Source organism: Bufo gargarizans, chromosome 1 (genome assembly GCF_014858855.1).
Source record: "Bufo gargarizans isolate SCDJY-AF-19 chromosome 1, ASM1485885v1, whole genome shotgun sequence".
NCBI classification, from domain to species: Eukaryota; Metazoa; Chordata; class Amphibia; order Anura; family Bufonidae; genus Bufo; species Bufo gargarizans.
The window spans coordinates 392,113,541-392,135,663 of NC_058080.1; the positions used below are offsets into that span (position 1 = coordinate 392,113,541).

General features: G+C 40.5%; 1 protein-coding gene across 1 annotated transcript in view; it reads right to left on the reverse strand.

Moving 5' to 3' along the window:
- Nucleotides 1-22,123, reverse strand: part of LOC122931665 (complexin-1) — a 262,791-nt gene that overhangs the window by 137,152 nt on the left and 103,516 nt on the right. The gene's annotated exons all lie outside the window — the stretch shown is intronic.

The following is a 22,123-nucleotide window of genomic DNA, read 5'->3' on the forward strand; positions in this document are numbered from 1 at the left end:
GTAGGAATACGCAATTTGCTTTACATTTGGCAGTGTAGGTACTGTAAAAGTGCTGGAGGTGAGGACCGGAACATTAAAACCCCTGAATAAACTACAGAAGCAGTACAATAAATGAATTATACATTACATATCAGTCAGTCCATAATTACCTGTATAATTAATCAGCTAATATCTCGTATCCAGGTGATGTGTTTCAGGGCAGCCTCATTTTGAAAATCTCAATGATAAGTCCCTAGGGGCTATATTCTTCTCTTGAGTGACAGTTCCTACCGCCTAGCTGTCATCATCCCTGTAATTCCAAACCTGATGCTATCCACAGCAATCATGGAGCTGACAAAAGCACTGAACAAGCAACCAAACTAATGTTGACCTTCAGAGACTTTCATTATTTAGCCAGATGGTGTTATTTAATTGCTATACAAAGCATATGAAACAATTATTTCTCATGTCACTAGAGCATATGTTTTTTATTGCAGCCATTTTCAAATATAGTATTTCTTTATGCGTAAACAAAGAGAAAAAAATTTATCTTTTTTTTTACCGTATTTTTCGGACCCATAAGACACACTCCCCCCCCAAAAAAATTATCAGTATGCGGGAGAACCAGGGAGGACCACAAAGTACTCACCTCACCTAGTCTTCTCCCGGGACCTGCTCTGCAGTGTGTCCTGACGGCATATAGCGCAAGGATGTAGTGCACATTGGCGCACACTATGACCTGATGCTGTGCAACATCAGGTCACATTTCAGCCTGGGCCGAAAAAAGAGCAGGGAGCGGTGAATGAGCAGCACCATAAAGAGCAAACGAGGTAAGGTTATTTATTTTGCATAAAGTCTGATCTGAAGTCTGATGGGTCCAATCTTAGGCTGATGAGGTCGGTTCTGGGGCTGATTGGACCTGTTCTGGGGCTGATGGGGTCTAATATGAGGTTGATGGGGACTGTTCTGCAGCTGATGGGGTCTGTTCTGGGGGTGATAGGCTTGTCTCAGGCTGATGGGGTTTGATATAAGGTTTGAAAATGAATCGATTCTACCCGAATCAAAGTGGGAAAGGAAAGGGATAGAGAGAGAGTGAGTAAGAGATGGAGGGAGGTTTGCCCAAACGAATCAGGTTTGTTAGAAATTCCATGTGCCATTTAAAATTCTGATGTCCTATGGGCAAGGGCCAAGGTCTAGAACTCTTATAGTTACTCTCAGCTCTGCTGGCCCTCATTCCCTGTCATCACAGGGGTTTTAAATATTCTTGTGGATCATATCAATACAAATTACAGGCCTTCCTTGATCTAGCATAGGGTGTGACAACATGATATCTTCACTGAGAGAGATTCAGCTCAGAACACTACTTTGCTCGAAATAAATGATTATTGGGTATTCTGAACTCCTGGAAGCAACACTCTGGTTTAAGAAACAAATTCACATAAACTGGGGAATGAACACATATCTATTTAGCTGCAGATCTACTAATTCCTTATTTCTTATCCCAAGATGGCTGCATCGCTTCTCAGACTGCCTGATGCATACTGTGTATTTGGTAGCCGTAGATACTTCATACTTACCTTGGATTGGCCAGTACTGCTCATCTGAACAGCGCTGCCTAATCCACGAGCAGAGCTGAACAAGTAGGAAGTATGGCAGATACAATTTTTGGTGAAGCATTTTCTTTTAATGGGACTACAGACCAGCAGATTGTTGGGAAGGAAGCGTTCCTTCCCAACAATCTGCTACTCTCTGGTGGAGGAGACTAGTGCATTTACATACAGCAATCTCCTCCAGAGTATGGGGAGGAGTGATCAAAAATACAATTTCTCAATCCCCATACTGGCTAGTTGATTGCTGCAGCAGATCATGTTTACACATCACAAGATGATCTTTGTGTGTGCACAAACGATCGGATTGTTGTGTAATCGGCGTTACAGTTAGACCGCCAAATAATCGCAAACAAGCGTTCCTATTAACATTCGTAAGCGATTATCTTTAGGATTTTCTGCCCGTGTAAAGGGACCTTTAGGCTGGGATCACACCTAGCATAAATATTACACCTTTAAACTCTCCTAGAAATCTGCTCTAAAATCTGCAAGATCCAAGGGGACAATTTAAAGTTTGTGTTCAGATTTGTCTATTGTCTAAAAGTAATGGTCTGTGTGCCAAAAACATGAAAGTGGCACACAATTCTTGTTAAAGCTAGCACACGCACACTATCAAATTCTGGCTTATTTTCACCTGCCACATCTAAGGCCGGATTCACATCACCGGTTAGTTTTCTATTCTGATCCGTCAGAGGAACGGAAAAATAAACAAAAAAACTGATCCTGGATTTTAAGCATCCGTTATGCTCAGTTTTACGCATTTTGCATCCGATTTAGCCATTTCCACCTGAGATCCCTTATTTTAGATGGAAAAAAAGTCCTGCACAAAGTATTTTTTTTCAGTCTAAAATAACGAATCTGACACAGAAATGGCTAAAACGGATGCAAAATGTACATAACTGAGCATAACGAATGCTTATAATACAAGATCGATGTTTTATATTTATTTTTCTGTTCTTCTGACGGATCAGAACGGAATATTGAACGGTGATATGAACCTGGCCTTAGGCAGGTCAGCGCAGTTAAAACAATTTTTTCTGACAATCTCATATGATAAAAAAGAACATAGATCATACGAGTGTATTACCGTAGTGCAGCAGCAGCATGAAGTGCAGGCCGTCATAGCAACCAATGAGGCCGTGCTCTGCTGCTGTCAGCAGGAATCCAGGCTGGGATACCACGGACCGTTCACAGCCGTGGAACACGGCCGTGTGCATTCGGCCTTAGGCTCACTTTCACACCTGCGGTGTCAATTCTGGCAGGCTGTTCTCCACCGAATCCCATCCAGCTGATTCCCGTAATTGTCTGCTGGAACTGCCTGCTGGAATTCACTTGCCTAAACAAAATGAACTAACCTAAAAATATGGAGACAGATTTTGACCTATATATAGCGTGGAAAATAAGCATTTGATACAATGGAGATTTTTAAAGTTTTCCCACCTAGAAAGAATGGAGAGGTCTATAATTTTTATCGTAGGTACACTTCATCTGTGAGGCCTTAGCTTTATGTTTTGGTTAAAGATTTGCGGCATTTTGGAGCTAGATGTTTTTGTTTTTCAAAATGCAGCATAATCTGTTAGAGCATTTTATCTGTAGATCTTTATGTAACTTGATTAATGCCAAGAAAGGGTGTTAAAGATAACAATGCCAACAAAAATGCTTGCAAAATAAGTATATGACAAATACTTGAAGTTTGTGCAGTTTTTTTTTTTTATAAGTGCTAACATTAAAAACAGGGTGGTAAGGAGCATATTCTTACAGCAGATATTATTTTTGGTATTCCCTGCCATAAACAAGCACAGAAAACAACCAATGGTATCCTAAAGACATAGGGATATACACGTACATCTCAGACAATAAAGTTAGCACTGTAGTCTGTCCTATCCATTAAAATATTCTGGACATCCTCCATACGTGTTTTTAGTCCTACATTTTCTGGAATACTTGTCAGGAGGGCCTTCTCATCACTATCACAGGCGGACACTTTTCCATGCAACCTTCCTGCACACATGTCTTATCCACAAATACAGTCTGTATACCCAACACCTTCTCATATGAATGCTCCAATGTGGTGTACATGATACTCTGTACAATGTTCTGCACAGATTCAACATAAACTCCATTTCTCTGGAGCAAGACACTTCATGGATGACTTAAAGGTTTTAATTCTCAAAGGGAATTTTAAGAATGATAGAGACAGGAAAACATGAGAGTTTAAAATCATGACTAGATTCCAGACATTAAACCCCTAGTCTTATGGCCCACTGTTTAGACAAAATTCACCCTAAGTTTGACTCCCAATCCCTAATCTACATTGTCCACGCTGACCATGTCCGCTTGTTGCTTGGCCTTATCTTAATTATGCATCCCCTCATGTGCATGTTTTGCTGTAACATCCTATAAGAGTTGTGCCTGTTCCTCAGCCTTCCATCTGTAATTCAGCCTGAAGAAGGAGCCTTTGTGCTCTGAAAGCTTGCAGTATGTTTTACTGGTTAGCCTATAACGTTATTACTCCCTTTGTACTTATTAACGCAAAGGTATTCAACTTCACATCATTTTTTCTGGCTAACTTGGTAGCATGCAATTCTTGCCACACACAAGTCCTATAGAGAAAATACTGACCCAAAAATATGCCAAAGTGAAGAAAAAGGTTACAAGCATTGCACTGTTTTATATTTTCCTATTGACTTAGAGCTGACATCCGGCTGCAGTGTTTTGTTTTTTTTAAAGGGAAAAATACCAGAAAAATGCTGCACAAAAATATTTTTGCCCACAAATGATGCCATAGTATGTGTGAAACAGCCTATGCTGGCAATCATTACGTAACCACTTCCCGACCACCCATAGGATATAAAAGTCCTATGGGCAGTTGTTCAGCTCTAAATGGAAGTTCTAAAACGTCCTTTCAGAGATGCAGCTAAACGCTAATCGTGCAGCTGCCGAGTGGGGGGCCCACTGTTAGTGACAGCAGGGCAAACCAGAGGGAAGGCAGGGACAGTTCCCAGGTGTCCCTACCTTCTAGATTGGTGTATACACAGCGCTCAACGAGTGCTGTGTATACAGATCAGAAAGCGCTATGCGCTGCCTGTCCCGGCTTAGTAGTCATGTGACAACCAGGGCCGGGAGAGTGCATAAATTATTAAATAATTTATTTATTTTTTAAAAGGTTTCACATGAAAAAAAAAAAAAAAATCCCCAATTAAGTAATAAAAAAAATTGACAAATAAATAAATAGACATATTTGGTATTTACGCGTCCATGACGGCGAGCTGTATAAATATATTACATGATCCAGCCTGTCCGATAAACAACATAAAAAAAATGCAAAAAAAAAAGCCATTTTTGTCACCTTACATCACAAAAAGTGTAAATCCAAGTGATCAAAAAGGCATACAGTACAGACCAAAAGTTTGGACACACCTTCTCATTCAAAGAGTTTACTTTATTTTCCTGACTATGAAAATTGTAGATTCACACGGATGTCATCAAAACTATGAATTAACACATGTGGAAATATATACATAACCAAAAAGTGTGAAACGACTGAAAATGTGTCATATTCTAGGTTCTTCAAAGTAGCCACCTTTAGCTTTGATTACTGCTTTGCACACTCTTGGCATTCTCTTGATGAGCTTCAAGAGGTAGTCACCTGAAATGTTTTCACTTCACAGGTGTGCCCTGTCAGGTTTAATAAGTGGGATTTCTTGCCTTATAAATGGGGTTGGGACCATCTGTTGCGTTGTGGAGAAGTCAGGTGGATACACAGCTGATAGTCCTACTGAATAGACTGTTAGAATTTTTATTATGGCAAGAAAAAAGCAGCTAAGTAAAGAAAAACGAGTGGCCATCATTACTTTAAGAAATGAAGGTCAGTCAGTCCGAAAAATTGGGAAAACTTTGAAAGTGTCCCCAAGTGCAGTCACAAAAACCATCAAGTGCTACAAAGAAACTGGCTCACATGCGGACCGCCCCAGGAAATGAAGACGAAGAGTCACCTCTGCTGCGGAGGATAAGTTCATCTGAGTCACCAGCCTCAGAAATCGCAGGTTAACAGCAGCTCTGATTAGAGACCAGGTCAATGCCACACAGAGTTCTAGCAGCAGACACATCTCTAGAACAACTGTTAAGAGGAGACTGTGTGAATCAGGCCTTCATGGTAGAATATCTGCTAGGAAACCACTGCTAAGGACAGGCAACAAGCAGAAGAGTCTTGTTTGGGCTAAAGAACACAAGGAATGGACATTAGACCAGTGGAAATCTGTGCTTTGGTCTGATGAGTCCAAATTTGAGATCTTTGGTTCCAACCACCGTGTCTTTGTGCGACGCAGAAAAGGTGAACGGGGGTGCTTTGCTGGTGACACTGTTGGGGATTTATTCAAAATTGAAGGCATACTGAACCAGCATGGCTACCACAGCATCTTGCAGCGGCATGCTATTCCATCCGGTTTGCGTTTAGTTGGACCATCATTTATTTTTCAACAGGACAATAATGACCCCAAACACACCTCCAGGCTGTGTAAGGGCTATTTGACCATGAAGGAGAGTGATGGAGTGCTGCGCCAGATGACCTGGCCTCCACAGTCACCGGACCTGAACCCAATCGAGATGGTTTGGGGTGAGCTGGAACGCAGAGTGAAAGCAAAAGGGCCAACAAGTGCTAAGCATCTCTGGGAACTCCTTCAAGACTGTTGGAAGACCATTTTAGGTGACTGCCTCATGAAGCTCATCAAGAGAATGCCAAGAGTGTGCAAAGCAGTAATCAAAGCAAAAGGTGGCTACTTTGAAGAACCTAGAATATGACATATTTTCAGTTGTTTCACACTTTTTTGTTATGTATATAATTCCACATGTGTTAATTCATAGTTTTGATGCCTTCAGTGTGAATCTACAATTTTCATAGTCATGAAAATAAAGAAAACTCTTTGAATGAGAAGGTGTGTCCAAACTTTTGGTCTGTACTGTATGTCTCACAAAATGGTAACAATAAAACCATCACCTCATCCCACAAAAAATGAGCCCCTACATAAGAAAATCGTTCAAAAAATAAAATAAAAACTATAGCTCTCAGAACGTGGAGACATTACAGGTGAAACTCGAAAAACTAGAATATCGTGCAAAGTTCATTTATTTCAGTAATGCAACGTAAAAGGTGAAGCTAACATATGAGAGAGACTCATTACATGCAAAGTGAGATATTTCAAGCCTTTATTTGTTACAATTTGGATGATTATAGCTTACAGCTTATGAAACCCCAAAGACACAATTTTGAGGTCCCCTTTGCTCAGGGGATATGGATTAATTAGCTGACTAGAGTGTGACACTTTGAGCCTAGAATATTGAACCTTTTCACAAAATTCGAATTTTACTGAAATAAATGGACTTTTGCACAATATTCACATTTTTTGAGTTATACCTGTAAAACATAATTTTTGTTTCAAAAATACTATTGTGTTAAAGTGAACTAAATAAAATAAAGTAGACATATTAGGTATCTCCGCATCCATAACAACCAGCTCTATAAAAATACCGCATGACGTGAACACCTTAATAAAATAAACTAAAAACTATGCAAAAAAAGCCATTTTTGGGTCACCTAACATCACATAAAGTGCTACACCAAGCGATTAAAAAGGTGTATGCCCCACAAAATAGAACCAATCAAACTGTAACCTTTTTCAATGATGATTGCTAGGAGATGTTGTTTGTAAACCTTTAGCTTTTTATCACGCGTATGAATAACAGATCAAAACACATTGCACCCGCGCGGAAAAAACTGAACAACTGAACGCAATTGCAGACAAAACTAACTGAACTTGCTGACAAAATGGTGTGAGTTTCCCTGAACGCATCCGGACCTAATCCGTCATGCTCGTGTGAAAGAGGCATAACTAAGACAATCGGTCAAAAAATAAAAAAGCTTTGTCTCTCAGACTATGGAGACATTAGAACAGTGGTTCTCAACCTTTCTAAAGCCGTGACCCCTTAATACAGTTCCTCATGTTGTGGTGACCCCCAACCATTAAATTTTTTTCCTTGCTACGTCATAACTAATTTTGCTACTGATATGAATTGTAATGCAAATATCTGATATGCAGGATGTATGCCAGTCCATTACAAGGTGTTAGGTAGTTCTGTAATTGGCGCTGTGTTGCGGGGAATCTGTGGAGGGCGCTGTGTTGTAGGGGATCTGTGGAGGACGCTGTGTTGTGGGGGATCTGTGGATGGCGCTGTGTTGTGGGGGATCTATGGATGGCGCTGTGTTGTGGGGGATCTGTGGAGGGCGCTGTGTTGTGGGGGATCTGTGGAGGGCGATGTGTTGTGGGGGATCTGTGGAGGACGCTGTTATATGGGAAATCTGTGGAGGGCGCTGTGTTGTGGGGGATCTGTGGAGGACGCTGTTATATGGGGGATCTGTGGAGGACGCTGTTATGGAGGATCTGTGGAGGACGCTGTTATGGGAGATCTGTGGAGGACGCTGTTATGGGGGATCTGTGGAGGACAGTGTTATGGGAGATCTGTGGAGGACACTTATGGGGGACCTGTGGATGGCACTGTTATGGGGTGGATCTGTGGAGTACGCTGTTATAGGGCATGTGTGCTATGACACACAGGGCCATGAGGGGGGCCAGCATAAGACATATAGCATCTTATGCTGGTCCCCCTTATGCTCCTATGTGTCCCCTCATGTGTCCTAAACTGCGCACATAACTGTCTTTGCGTGTAAAGTATGTTACTCCTGTGTGAAACAATCTCTCTCCTATTTGTGGCATTATACTACCCTACCTCGTGAGATTTCCCTACCTCCTGACTTCCTGTCGCACTGCTAATGACGTGAAGAGGCGTTCCTGAGTTTTTACGATCTGCGCATGCGCAAACCGACAGTTTATGGAAAATTTCAGCGTAGTTCAGCTTTACACCCGGACACTGCACATGCGCAGGAGAGCCTTAGTAGGGAAAAATTACGGCCCAGTGCGCAAGCGCGGCTAACTCCGGCCGGCGCATGCGCAGTGTCCCGGTGTGAAGCTGAACTCCGCTGAGATTTTCCATAAACTGTCGGTTTGCGCATGCGCAGATCTTCAAAACTCAGGAACGCCTCCTCACATCATTAGCAGTGCGACGGGTAGTCAGGAGGTAGGGAAATCTCACGAAGTAGGGTAATGTAACGCTACAATCGTGCAGCCCTAATAGGAAGCCTCAGGCGACCCCCCGGAAAGGGCCGATCGACCCCCAAAGGGGTCGCGACCCCTAGGTTGAGAACCGCTGCATTAGAACATCATTTTTGGGGGTTTCAAAATGCTATTATTGTGTCAAACTTAAATAAATAAGAAAAAGTATACATATTAGGTATTGCCACTTCCGTAGCGATCTGCTCTATAAAAATGTAACATGACTTAACCCCTCAGGTGAACATTGTAAAAATAAATACATAAAAACTGTGTAAAAAAAAACGATTTGATACATATGCAAATTAACCTGAGATGAGTCAGAGCTTGAAAATATGACTCTTCTCTGGTCACACAAGTAAGATATGACTCTTATGTTAATTTTCATATGTGTCAAATCGTTTTTTTTACACAATAAAAGCACACAGAGCTATGGGGACTGGGTATTGCGGATGTGCTAGCGGCCATCTAGCAACCCATGGCTCTATACCCAAAATCCAGATGACAGGTTCCCTTTAAATAGCATTTCAAAATCTTGATTTGTCACACTTTGAAATGTAAAAAAAAGATTTCTAATATATTTGAATCCCTATAATTTACAATAACATAGATAAATGTTCTTAACCTAACCTTATCTGAAGAGAAAGCTGTAAATGTAAATTACATATCATATCATCTAAATATTATATTAATTGCATATAAAGCACTAAAATTCAAAATAAAAGTTTTCATTCTGCCCGTAATCAAAGTAATCATATTTCACAATTTACACCTTAATTATGATAATCCATTAAGGCTGCCCACTCAAGGTCAGGTTTTGAAATCGTTTTCAGATGCAGTTTTAAAGCCAAAACCAGGTGTGGATTCTAAAGGGATTGTAAGTATAAAGGGAAGGTTCTACTTCTCCTCTTTGTTAACCCACTCCTGGTTTTAGCTTCAGAACTGAAAACCTTATCAAAACCTGATTGTGTACAGGCAGCCTTAAAGGGGTTGTCTCATCACAGACAATTGGGGCATATCGCTAGGATATGCCCCCATTGTCTATAGGTGTAGGTCCCACAGCTGGGACCCGCACGTATATATCGAGACCGGAGCCCCACAAGTGAAGGAGGGCGCACTGCGCATGCACAGCCACCCTCCATTCATTTTCTATGAGGCCGATGAAAATAGCTGGCTCGGCTATTTCCATTGGCCCCATAGAAATTAATGGGAGCAAGGGCCATGCATGCACATTATGCTCCCATTCACTTCTTTGGGGAGCCAGCTTGGTGGTGGCCAGACCGGAGCCCACCAGCCACCACCTCGCAAGGCTCCGTTCTCGATATAGTTGGGGGTCCTAGCCGTGGGACCCGTACCTATAAGACAAAGAGGGCATATCCTAGCGATATGCCCCCATTGTCCATGATGAGACAACCCCTTTAGCACCTCAGGGAAGAATGTGATAAGGTGTTAATTGATATGCCAGTAATACCATTTGCAAGTTTATATCTTATGATTTTTTTTTTCTCTTTACAAGATTCAAATAATATTTTCCCAGTTTGAAAGTCTATTATCTTTTACTTTTGAAATGTAGATATGTAGATCATCTGGCTTCTGAAAAAATATAAAAATAAAATAATATGGTTGCATAAGTGTGCACACCCTTAAACTAATACTTTGTTGAAGCACCTTTTGATTTTATTACAGCACTCAGTCTTTTTGGGTATGAGTCTATCAGCATGGCACATTTTGACTTGGCTACATTTGCCCACTCTTCTTAGCAAAAACCCTCCAAATCTGTCAGGTTTCAAGGGCATCCCCTGGGCACAGCCCTCTTTAGATCACCCCACAGATTTTTAATTGGATTCAGGTCTGGGCTCTGGCTGGGCCCTTCCAAAACTTTAATCTTCTTCTGGTGAAGCCATTCTTTTGTTGATTTGGATGTATGCTTTGGGTCATTGTCATGCTTAAAGATGAAGTTCCTCTTCATGTTAAGCTATTTAGCAGAAGCCTGAAGGTTTTGTGCCAATATTGACTGGTATTTGGAACTGTTCATAATTCCTTCGTCTTGCCACTCTACCCCATAGCCCAGACATATGAAGAATACAAGAGATTGTTGTCACATGTACCACACAGCCAATACTTGCTAGATATTCCTGCAGCTCCTTTAATGTTTCTGTAGGACTCTTGGTAGACTCCCAGACTAGTTTTCTTCTCGTCTTTTCATCAATTTTGGAGGGACTTCCAGTTCTTGGTAATGTTACTGCTGTGCCATATTTTCTCCACTTGATGATGACTGTCTTCATTGTGTTCCATGGTATATCTAATGCCTTGGAAATTCTTTTGTACCCTTCTCCTGACTGATACCTTTTAAAAAGGAGATCCCTCTGATGCTTTGGAAGCTCTCTGTGGACCATGGCTTTTGCTGTGGGATGTGACTAAGAAAATGTCAGGAAAGACCAACTAATGCAGCTGACATTTATTTGGGGTTAATCAGAGGCACTTTAAATGATGGCAGGTGTATGCGGACTCCTATTTAACATGATTTTGAATGTGATTTCTTAATTCTGAACACAGCTACATCCCCAGTTGTAACCACATTATTTAAGTTTTTTATTCTTCCCTCCACCTAAAAGATTTCAGTTTGCATTTCAATTGATTGGTACAGTTTATAGGTCACATTAAAGGTGGAAAAGGTTCTGAAATGATTTATCTTTGTCTCGTTTTTTTACAGCACAGAAACCTGACATTTTAACAGGGGTGTGTAGACTTTTAATAAACACTGTATATATATATATATATATATATAAAAGAAAAAAGTCCAGCGGGAGCACCAACCTAGAAGCGGGTGCAATATATATAGCAAGTTTGCCATACAATGCGTGAATAAATAGTTTTATATTTCACTACTATCCAGGAGTGCAGTCCTATTTTTCCAATTATATATATATATATATATATATATATATATATATATATGTATATAGTGGTGTTTTGCCCACTATTCCCAGGAATTACTTTATTTGCCTAGTGTTGAGAAGTCAGGGCCAATTCCATATAGCCTCTATTTTGTTAACTTGGGGTTTGATGGCTCCGCGCTCAATGACATACCCCAGGTACTTAGTCTCTTCTAACTTATCCTCGGAGACATTGATGTCTGCCAATTCAGAACCTGGCGGCCACATTTCCCACATCACACTTAGCAGGGTTTTCTACCCCTCTACCTTCAAAGTGGTGGTCACCCATACCACTGGCCCTTCAGTCTCAGGTTTCTAGGGTTCTAGTCTCCCCTATGAGCCCATCCACTCTGCTAGGGTCACCCCTATCTCATGGGTATCAGTCACTCTCATAGCAGGCCACAGTGTCGTGAAGCCCAGGAAGTCTCTCCCTATTATAAGTTTGTAGTGTAAATTTGGGGCAACTGCCACTTCATGAGTCCATCTGCCAGCCCCTGTGGTTAAGAACACTAGGGTGGTGGGATAGTCTTTTAAGTCTCCATGTATGCACATGACCCCGCCTTTTCCGGCCAGTATATTCTGCTGACCGTACAAGGAGAGCCCTTACTAGGGTAACCAGACTCCCCGAGTCCAGCAGAGTCTCCGCTGGAGTGTCTCCTACCTCCACCTGGCATAGGTGGTTTAGAGTTTTTGGGGTACCTTCTGCACACAGATTCATGGCATATAGCAACTGACAGTCAGCTCTTACATGGCCTGGCTCCTGACACCGCCAGCAGACTATCAGAGCCAGGTCCGTAGAGGGTACATCCCGGGTGTGTTTAGTTGGTACAAGTCGCTGGGTCTGGGATGGAGATTTACGGGGTTTGACTGCCCCCCCTCGAAAAAGAACCCCTTGTAACAGTCTTTGCAGCCTCGTATCACTCCACCAGGTCCACCATTTCTAGGGCGTTGACAGAAGACACCTGGCCGATACAGTGCTGGAGAGGGGGTGGAAAAGAATATATCAGCCAATAGTCTATCCAGCATAGCCATGGGACTCAGCACATCAGGCTGTAGCCACTTTTGCAATAGATTGAGTAAGTTATAATACTGGGTCCTCGCAGGCTTAGGCTACTTTCACACTAGCGTTCGGCTGTCCGCTCGTGAGCTCCGTTTGAAGGGGCTCACGAGCGGACCCGAACGCAGCCGTCCAGCCCTGATGCAGTCTGAATGGAGCGGATCCGCTCAGACTGCATCAGTCTGGCGGCGTTCAGCCTCCGCTCCGCTCGCCTCCGCACGGACAGGCGGACAGCTGAACGCTGCTTGCAGCGTTCGGGTGTCCGCCTGGCCGTGCGGAGGCGTGCGGATCCGTGCGGATCCGTGCAGATCCGTCCAGACTTACAATGTAAGTCAATGGGGACGGATCCGTTTGAAGATGCCACAATGTGGCTCAATCTTCAAGCGGATCGTCCCCCATTGACTTTACATTGAAAGTCTGGACGGATCCGTCCGAGGCTATTTTCACACTTAGCTTTTTTTTTGCCATTTTAATGCAGACGGATCCGTTCTGAACGGAGCCTCCATCTGCATTATTATGAGCGGATTCGTTCAGAACGGATCCGCCCGAACGCTAGTGTGAAAGTAGCCTTAGCTGGCTTAAACCTCCACTAATGTACCCGCTGGGCCCGCATCGTGGACGCTTGGGGTTGCTCCTGCTGTCTGCAAAGCCATCACATGTTGTAGCAGTAACTGGTTAGTCTCCTGCTGCTGCTTATTAGCCTCGCATTGCTGCAGGTTTGTCTCTTGTTGCTGCAGCTTAGCCTCCATAAGGGGCCTTCACAACAGCCTCGATTTTGTTGTGGGGCACTGGTTGTAATACAGCTGGTTTAATGTACGACATACAACCGTGCCTGAAAAATGCAGAAACCCTAAATATTTGTGTTTACGCCAGCCTCACTGCTCTTGCTGGCATCTTCCACCAATTGTGGGGTTTCGCTCTGGTAGAAACGGTAAGCGGGCGCAGTACAGAGGCAAAATACAAGTTCTTAACTCAAAATGTCAGTGTTTATTCACACTTGAGACAATTGCAGAAAACAGCACGTAACTTTGCAGTCTTGGTGTTAATTGACACACAATGGAAAGTTCATATAACACATGTCACCTTGCTGGCAGTTCTGCCTTTAGTAGTCCATAGCAGGCTTTGGGGGCCTGTTTCCCCAGCATGCGGCTCTCATCCCTCTAGCACGGCACAAAACCCAGAACGGCACTTAAACTACGGTCCGGTATTTGACCTCACCTGCCGCACATGCTGCAAGGAAAATACCTGCCTTACCAGACACAACCCCTCACTGTGTCACTATATATATATATATATATATATATACGGATGTAGCAGGGTTAACACACATGCTTTATGAGAATGTTATCTAAACTAAATGCAACTAAATGCGTTAAGCATTTGCTTTTCAAAGGCTTTTGCTTAAAGATAACGCGATGAGTTAAGAAATTTGAGTTGAGTGTGTGTGTTACCCATATAAAGGACTTTGTTTTTCACTAGAAAATGGACACCTGAATGGAAACTGAACAGGCCTCGCTATAGTCACTGGGGTATGTTTGACGCTGCTGGTTTCAGGTATGTGCCGAATCCAAATATTTTTGCTGCTATGCTCCTCTAATGGAATAGAATGGAAATAACTAGCGCAGATGTGAACGTGGGCTTAGTTGTAAGTGTAGTGTACAGAGGCATCTAAGACTGCAGCTTTCCTCTATGGCCTGGGGATATCTATCAGAAAGGTTTCTGCATGCAGTTTTGGAAGCCAAGATCATGGGTGGATCATGAAAGGAGAGAAAGTCTAAAGGACAGATACAACTTCTCCCCTTTAACTCCTGGTTTTGGCTTTGAAAACTGCGGTCGTACCCTAACAGCCTATGAAATCATATCAGCTGATATTTCAGTTCCTATTCATATAAAATATCAAGGCTGGAATATCTAAAACATACCAAATTGGCCATGTATTAGAAAATCAGTTACTGAAGTCTGGTAATTGTTTTTCTTTTACATTATGAGACTTTCACATTTCTCTCATCACAAAACCCAGTTTTGTGACTTTTAAAATGCCACTGCGATTTTTTTTAAGTGCAGCTGGCATTTTTACACAGCCATCGCAAGAAACAGACTTGAATAATGGCTGAAATCTATGGCAGCCCCGAGCTGTTGTAGATTTCAGTCTGGCACACTGGAATAGACAAGTAATTTATGATCATACTTGTGCCTCATCATAAATGAAATGCCTCCTTTGGCTGCATAGGCTCTATCAAGACTGGAGTAGCACTTGCACATCTTGATAAATTAGGGCATTATTTTCAAATATATTATCAATTTCATGTTTTAGGTGGGAATATACTTCACCCATTTAGGCTTTTACATTGTATTAAATGTTTAGTTGTGGCAAAAAGTTAAAATTTTGGTTTTCACAAAGTCCGCCCGCTTTTTGAGGATTGACCACAAGTTCATAAACGGATTGAGATACAGGGATTTTCCTGCCTCTGGATCCAAAAATTTCAATCGTCAACTCTACAAAAAATGGTCCAAGAAATGACAAATGGAGAACCTGTGAAAGAGTCATGTGTACCAAAGGTTTTTTATGATGTATGTGGGGAGCAAGAAGATAGCCCTCCTGGTCTGACCCTACTGAAGAGCTAACATGGGCTAAATTGAGGAAAAAGCTAATGGGTTATAGGAAGTGCAAGTGAGCATCAGAACTGGGACATAGAGCAATAGAAGAATTTGGTCTGGGATAAAGAAACACATTTTCCTTTTCATCATGTGGAAGGCAGGGTGCATGTTTTTCAACTATTTAGAGAAGAGATGACACCAGGAACCTCTATGTTGGGAAAACAAGTTGGAGGAGGTAACGTGATGCTCTGGGAAATGATCTGCTAAGAAATGTTGGAATTCATCTGGATGTTACTCCAACATATACCACCTAATTAAACACTGTTGTAGACTAAAAACAGTCCTTCATTGCAAAACTGTTCCCTAATGTCAGTGGCCTGTTTTAGCAGGCAACTGCACACTGCCACACTGAATTGTTCAATAATAATTAAAAGAAGAAGATTAAGAATTCAAAGTGTTGACTTGGCCTTAAGAATCCTCAAACATCAATCCAATTGAACGTCTGTTAGATTTGCTATAAAAAAAAAGACTTATATGTAGACTGATCAATTGAGATCCCACCTCATAACTCACAGGATCTGCTTCTTACATGCCAGATATCACAGAATCCTGTCAAACATCTTGTGGAGCTCATACCTTTTTTAGTAGACCTTTTTTGGCTGCAGAAGTGACACCTACAGGAGCTTGAATAGGTCGAAACATCCATATTACAATTCTTCAAATTGCTACTGAGCTTTTGGTGGGTTGAAAAATCTTAGTCTAGGATCTAATAAACATTGCTTTCAAAATGAAATAGGCATGGATAAATCTTTTCTCTGCCAATTGTGATGCCTCATTATCACCTAGTGATGGTTCCCATAGAGATTTTAATTATGTAAGACCACTTATCTACATTCCAGGGTCTCCATACTTACATACAGAATACATTATATTACATAAGCCATTAGATGACCCACCTTATATGCAATATTATGCTTCTGAATTTATTTTGATTCTCTTGGATTCTGGAGAAACATTTCCCACCATATACTCCTACTCATTATGTCTCATTTCTTGCAAAGTAAGTTCACTTGAAACTGCTTTCTGTTAGCAGCAATTGAACTAAATTCAAAGCTTCAGCTTGGCTACATTTCTTTCTTTCTGTCCAGCAATCTTTCCATGATACTTTATCAAACCTGCAAAATGTTTCATGGAACATTGAATGCTTAGCAGAATGAATTACCTAGAGGCACTCTTTGTAATATTCATCAGCTTGTAACTAAGAGAACTATTTCTCTGTGTCCCAAAAAGTAAAATTCTGCAAATTATCAAAGAGATTGAAAGCAAGTTTTCATTATAAGTTCTTAAAAAAATAAAAATCATACAATTTTTAATCTATATTTTTTTTTCAAATTTGTCCTCTATTCTAATGTGAGCATTAAGTGGAAATGCCTTTAAGGCCACCATATGTCAAATGTTCTCTTCGTATATTTAATAAACTGTTATTCTTCAAAGTAGTCTTTCAAATATCTCTGTGAGTCGTGCTGTGTAGGAAAAGTGACTGCTGTAATTGACAATGAGATGCAAATTACAGTATATGACTTGTAATTACATTTTTTTCTATTCTATTCTTAAATGCTTTTAAAGATTCAGTACCATGACATCAATTTAATCAGCATAAAAGACTAGTAGCTCTAGCTGGCCAGACAGTGTCTCTGTGAAATTCCTTAGGGTTCAACACTGGGCAGTCTCCTTCTTAATTTGTTTATAAATGACCTTCAAGTAGGTTTTATAAGCAATCTATGGAGTTACAAAGAATTTAATGTTAAATGTGTATGTCCAGCAGAGGAGGCATGTTCTAATTTGATGACGTTTGACAAAATGGAGGATGTGATGAAGAATATCTTCTAAAATAATGTCCTCTTTGTTTCTTTAGCATTGTTCCCTCTTAAAAAAACAAGCCTGCTGATTAGATACTATTGAGATCTCAGCAGCATCTTCGCCATCTGCCTACTTAGATGCTATTAAAGTAATGATCCAAATAGAGAAAATTATCATGTTTACAGTCCCAATTCTGTTGGAAATGCAACTTTTTACAAATATCTAGTGGTATAAAAAATTTAATTTGTGTATTTATATATTTTTATGTCATGTGGAAATTGCCTGTTAAGAGTCTATAAAACCTACTTTTGCGTCCCACTTCTTGTCAGTGCACAAAAAGCTGCAAAGCACATAAGGCTATTTTCACACCTGCGTTTAGGTGCAGATCCATCTGGTATCTGCACAGACGGATCCGCACCTATAATGCAAACGCTGGTATCCGTTCAGAATGGATACATCTGCATTACTATGTTAAAGAAAAGTCTAAGTGTAAGTCAGACGGATCCGTCCTGACTTACATTGAAAGTCAATGGGGGACAATTGCACCATACAATTGCACCATATTGTGTCAATGTAAATGGATCTGTCCCTATTGACTTACATTGTAAGTCAGGACGGATCCGTTTGGCTCCGCATCGCCACTCTGACACCAAAACGCTGCAAGCAGCGTTTTGGTGTCCACCTCCAGAGCGGAATGGAGGCGGAACAGAGCCAAACTGATGCATTCTGAATGGATCCTTATCCATTCAGAATGCATTGGGGCTAAACTGATCTGTTTGGGGCCGCTTGTGAGAGCCTTAAAAACGGATCTCACAGGCGGACCCAGAAACGGCAGTGGGAAAGTAGCCTAACAAATGCATTAATTTGGGACTTTCTATCAGGGCAAAATATAGAGAAGAGCAGGCTTCATAGAAAGAACAAAATAGAGTCCCCTCTCATGTTGGTTGATACCACCATTCCAACCTCATAAAAGGATTATCTGGTGCTTACTGATTCTCTGCCCTATATTTAGAAAATAGACTTGTGGCCGTTTGGCTGCTTATTTAATAACGTGGCGAGCCCCATGAGAAGAAAGACTTGTACTGGTTCCCACTATCCAAGTAGGTAAATAATGCTTAGCATGATTTAGGCCCATTCTTTATGGACATCATAGCTGCCATCTTGGCTGCACCACTGTGTACAGTAAACTAACCATTCTGATCACTAGGAGGCCATATAAGTGGCCAATATATAGTTAAGAAATGGATATACTGTACATAATTGAAATCTATCACTGTCTATTATACAGTGTGAAAGGTAAAAAACTATAATAATCTGACAAAACACTAGTGTATACTCTTGGTAGCAATATGATATGTACCCCTATTTATTACTCAAGATGATCAAATTACAGAACCACATTCCATGTCCTAGTGCAGTATAGGCACCCTATAGATGGTGCAATTATAATTAGAAATTTTGTATAATCATTTTATATAATAGCATACAACGAACTAGCGATAAGCATAAAATCGTTAATTTTCCATTAATCGGACACATCTTCCTAACTGAAAGATTGTCGTTAGCTGCTGGCACATCTCCCCCCCTCCCACTTTCACAAACAGCAATCAGAAGAGTGTAAATGCTCTAGGGGTGAATGAGTAACGATTGCATTAACGAGCAAACAGCAAAAAATATTTAGCAATTATTGTTTCATGTAATTGAATGTCTTGAGTGCCGAGGACTCGCTAAATTGTCACTTGCTACTTGTTAATGAAAAAATAAGACCCTTCTAATAAGACCCTTTGAGCAATTTAAGTACTATGTAACCCCCATATCAGATAGCTTTACCAGGCAGATATTTGCAATTTAAGTGAAGCACATGCTATATTTCTGCTGGCTTCATAAAGGAGAACAATAGTTTCCTAATAGCTTCTTCTGACATATGGACGCGTCTGGAAGTCATCACACTGATTAAATAACATTTAATGTTTATTAAGATGTAGCAGGCACCAAGGAAGACAGTGCAGACCGATGCGAGTATGTCAATGAGTTGCATTTGAAATTTGTTGTTTAGCACTCAGCTTGTTGTAATGGTGCTCCAAGATCTGGTGAAGCAATACAATACTGTAGTCAACAAACATCACCTGTTATTTATGGTTCAATGCTACATTTTTACCAGTGAATAATGAACCTCAAAGTAAAACTTGCAACTGAAATATTTTAAGTACATACAATATAATAAATATTGGTATTAATAGAACTAAATAAAAATAAACCCTCAAGAAAATCTACTTCTATAAGAGGTACAACAGCTTGCAGTGTCCTGCTTATGAAATAGTTTGGAACAAATATGCTAAACCTAGCTTCAATTTCAAAATTCAACATACATTAATATGAAAGCAAATTAGTTAGAATAACTACTGATGGACAATGTTAACGTAATCTGTAATGTTGTAAAGAGATTATCATAATAAAATGTATTTATCTTAAATGCACACAGAGACACAATCGGCCAATTTCATTGGACACCAATAGGCCATTCAGTATCTTTTCGGAGCATTTGAGGAAACTTTTGCAAACAAGGCCAAAACATGCGTACTCTAAACAAATGTTCACCTTTGAAAATCTAAGACCCCAATGCTAAATATTAAACTCTTAATTTTAATTTATCTTCAAATCCCTTTGCATTCCCCTATCAATCTTTACAACCCTTCATAATATTATTTGTAATATCTAATCTAGAGCTAAGCAAACTTCTTGAAATTTGTTTCACGTCCGATTCATCGAAAAAATGTAATTCATGGCCAAATTGATTCTACTCATTGGCCTGAAAATAGGTATATCAGACTCTAAAGTCTTGTTGTTCTCTCTTTTTTATTGTTTTTGTGAATTGTTGCTCTTTCTCCTTTCCCTTTAGCTGGCAATAAGCCTATGAACTGTAAAAAAGTTTATACGGAAGAAAAAAAAGGTGGCTGGCAGTGCATACAGAAAAAAATATGAGTTTCTTGCATCATTTTGCATTGAAAAGCTTGCCAGAAAACTGATTGAAATATCTGAGACAGTGACCAGTCCCTTATTCACTCTCTATTCCAAGATTTTCCTGATAAAACTCTAAAATCTACTAAACTTTATCTCCAACTCTCTTCCTTATAGTGCCCCTATAGTGTCCCTAGTAACATACTTTTTAACATTACAATTAGACTTGGTTCATTATCTAAAACAAAATGACTGTTCCAGTATAGAAGCAGAAAAATGCTGAATCCGGAATATGCCGGACACCGCCAGCACTTAATGAATCCTATTGACTATAATGAGATCCATAGGGTTTCTGGCATTCTGCCAGGCAAGATACTGATGAATGAATTCGTATTTTGTCCTTGTTTCTGCAATTAAGGATTCTGCCGGAACTTCCGCTGCAGGCTTGAATTGAGTTACATATTCCCTTTACATCCTCCTTTCCCAACCAAAATACAGATTTTTTTTTAGGTTATGTTATTATTGGAACCATACTACTATTTACCGAACATCTGATGCAGAACCAGCAAGGGAGGTAAAAATAATGTAACTGTCTACATAAAAACAGCAAATAAATTTAAATAGATAATTAAATTATATTTATTGCACATACTGTACTAGGTAGATGCATTGCACCTGCTCACTTACAGTAAAGTCTAAGTCATAGTAAAATGTGTAAATAGTTCACTTTTAAATGTTTTTACAAATGTTGGAACACATTGTTTAATGGGCAAATTTTATTTGGATGCACGGCATCTAATAAATGGCCAGCAGATTAAAAAGGAGTGGTCATAAGGCTGATGCATTAAATTATAACTGTCATCTCAGTTTATTTTTAATATAATTCAGGGACAGGGATGTTAAACATCTTTGTAATATACTTTAATAGCGTAAGATGTTTCTTTGTAATAGAAAACATGATGCAGAGAGTCTCCTCAGCAACACTCAAACTTAGCATTGCTAAGTAGAGTCTGTCTTCAGTCCAGTTCTACTGATCACTGAAGACACATGTGTGTAACATACAGAGGCTTCCAATCTTCCTCTTGTCACTACCCCAGTCCTTTCCTCCCATTATGTGCCATAATTCTGATGTGGTCCTGCTTAACAAACATGTTGCCAATGCTAACCGTTGGCAGCTCTGCTAGTTTAGCTATCTTCCCTAGGCTTTTCATTTAGTTATTGAGGACAGGGAAGAGAGCAGGACTGCCAGTATTTAGCACTGACAGTGAGCGTATAGTAACCCAGCACACTTATAGTCAGCACAGAACACTGCAACCCAGGGGCAGATTGGCCATAGACCTTACAGGGAAATTTCCCAGTGGGCTGATGCCCAGGGGGCAGCCTGAGCCCTCCTCACACCCTGCGAGTGGAAGTTTTTGGGGATGCATTTTGTGCTGCTGCCAGCATTTTGTGATGTACTGTGGTATTTGGGGTGGTATAATGTGCCATAGTATGGTATTCCTGGCCTTGCCTTCCATCAATTTGGACAAGACAAATGGGGCCACTTTTACTATTTTTTCCAGTTCCCAGTCTGCCTCTGCTGCAATCCCACTCCCTTTCAACTAGTGATGAGCGACAGGGCCAATATTTGAATTTGCGATATTTCACTAATATTTTGTAGAATATTCATTATATTCTTGATTGCGAAAATCGGCAATGTATTATTTGTGTAATGTGCGCAAAATACCGGTGTGGGTTAGGCAACTTTTCTATTGCTTGCTAGGGATGTTGCGAAGCTGTGACAAAGCCTTCTCATTGGCTTACAAGCAAGAAGAAGGGAGGGATGACCACATGATTTGTACTGTGTTAAAAAAATATATATATTCGTTATTGAGAATATGTAGCACTATATTCTAAATATTTGCAAATTCTCAAAGTGCCGATATTTGTGATAAAAATTTGCTTTTTGAATATTTACGCTCAATG